The sequence below is a fragment of the Pecten maximus genome, chromosome 6 (assembly GCF_902652985.1).
Source record: "Pecten maximus chromosome 6, xPecMax1.1, whole genome shotgun sequence".
Lineage (NCBI taxonomy): Eukaryota > Metazoa > Mollusca > Bivalvia > Pectinida > Pectinidae > Pecten > Pecten maximus.
The window spans coordinates 36,496,420-36,499,032 of NC_047020.1; positions in this window are offsets into that span (position 1 = coordinate 36,496,420).

Genomic DNA, 2,613 nt, shown 5'->3' on the forward strand with positions numbered 1-2,613 from the left:
TTGTTGATGTCTAGCAGTAGCAATGCTATATATTTATGATTATGAGGTTGGGATCTCAACTTTGTCAGATATATAACCCAGAAATGAAGTCAAGAATCAGTCCCTTGTGGTGGAGAAAGCCTCTGGGCCTATTTTTACATCAGAAATGTGTTCATCTCTTGATGGCTAGCAATGTTATATGGTTTCAAAGATGTTACCAATGAAATATCAATGTCATAGATTGCTTAGTTCCAGAGAACATTAATATCAATATTGCCAAATGGACCCCTTTTGGCCCTGCTCCTGGGGGGGGGGGGGGGGGGGGGGGGGGGGGTCAGCCCAAAAAATTTGTACAATTCCTTCGGACCAGGTGAGCTAATAATCAAGATGCCTATTCTAGATTACAGGAGGTTTACTCATGATGTTAGCATTGTGAAACAATGAAAAGAATCAATATAAACCAACATTTAGAAGGAATCTAGCATAAATGCTGGTTGGTGGTCATAAAAACTGTCTGAAGATACTGTTTTGAGATATTTTGCCTTTGCAGTATAGATCAGGCAAAAACAGTCTTAAGGTTGTGTCTATTTGTAGGTAAATACTATTTAGGGGAAAACTGATGTCATGGCAGTCAGAAGATAACAACATATTTTTACATTCTCTGGTCCAATTCTTTAATACATGAATGTTCTGCATCCTGTTGCTGTTTTTGGTGGGCAAATTATTTCTTGTGCATACCTTTCACTATATGACTGTACGTATTAAAAAATTGGTTTTACATATGGAGTGATTTTTCCCCAAAAATATTCTCCATGTTCTGAAGAATTTTTGTTCCAAATCTGTCTTATTTTCATTTATCTTATGGCAGACATGGAGATTTTATTTGTAGAATTTCATTGTACCTGTTTTAAGTGTACATCACATAACATTGAACTCTCGCATTATTACACCTCTGAGTTTTGTTAGGGTTACCTCCCTTGAAAAAAGTGTTTGCAATAATGAAAAATCAAATAAATATATACTGTACCAAGAAGTATAAAAACATTAATTATTTATTATTAATTGCCTTTTAATACATTATTGTTGTTATTATTCAATAAACAAAATATACATATGACAGGTTTTCAGGGATGGAATTATTTTTGTAAAATGGAAATCCTGTGAAGTTCTCTATTCCGTCACTTCTTATTCCTATCAGTAAAAATTGTCCACCTAAATTTATTTTATTTTCTCCTCTGTCACTTCTTTCTTTTGTCTGTATGAAATATCTATCTGTAATGTTCTTTCTTCTCGTTTCTCTCGCTTTCTCACTTTCATTTGTGGTTACTGTTACTTGTAGAAGTTTGGTGCTTTGAAATATTGTTAAATCATTTAATTTCAAATATAGAATATTATGGCAAAATTGTTAGTTCATGAAAAAGTGTTTCTTTATAATTATTATAAATAAACCAAATCATGCCATTCCATAATTATGAGGAAATATATATTGCAATAAATTTCAGAAATTAATATCTTAACATGAGAAATTACATGATGGTTCCAGTTTCCCTGTGTAAATCCTGGAACTGAACCACAGTGACTTGACATCATACCCAACCCAAGGGTATATTTATGTGTATCATAGATGGTGGGGTGAGGATAATACCATATGTCTCTGTGGTACTTACTACTATAAATGCACCTATTTTTGTGTACTGAAATTTTAGCGCAATTAACAAATTTTAAGTGTGATCGTATAGATTGAAAATATAGATAGTATTGGATACTGTTGTAAGCACAATTCTATTTTAGCTTAATGAAAAAAAAAAAAAAAAAATTGTTTGTGAAAATAAGATTACCCCAAAAAGTACATTTTTACATGATGCGAATCTGAAAGTTGAGATTGTAGTAATCTCCAATATAGGTCTGTATATATACTGTATATATCCCAATAGATTCCGTTAGTATTTTCATCATAGTTTTATTTCAACCTTGACGGATGACCATCGCAATCTAAAAGGGACAAAATTCACCCTTTAGTAGTTGATAATTTCATTCATTACCAAATGCATATTTAAAAGGTGCTTTTCACATGTGTATTGTACTTTTTTTTTTTTTTGTGCTAGAAAGTTTAAATAAGATATTACATCTGTAAGATTACTTCATATCATATTATGCAGAAATTTAGAATAAGTTAGCAATATGAACTTGCAAAATTTTACAATTTCTTAAAAGTCTTGTCAGCATACAGTATCTAGTTAATCTGCCTCTTTTGAGATACTGGTTTCCACTTTTCAAGTGTCCGTATCATCAAAAGGAATTTAAGGAAATTGCTTATTATAATATATTTGATTATAATGATATTGTACAGATAATCTTAAATCTGTTAGAAATATAAGTTTGGGTTGACATGCTACTTTTACGACACACAAATGTTTACAATTTTGATCCTATATTATTGATGTACATAGTATATAGGAAAAGGTGCTGAATATTTTAAGTCTACAATTGGAAATAAAATTTCTGATTTCATACATGTGTGTGTTGTTTTAACCCAATATATCACCAACACAAGGACTTGACGAAAATTTCCGAAACCAAGCCAGATCGTGTGTTTGGAAATTTGTGTTCACCAAGGTAGCAAAGGTGCTGGGG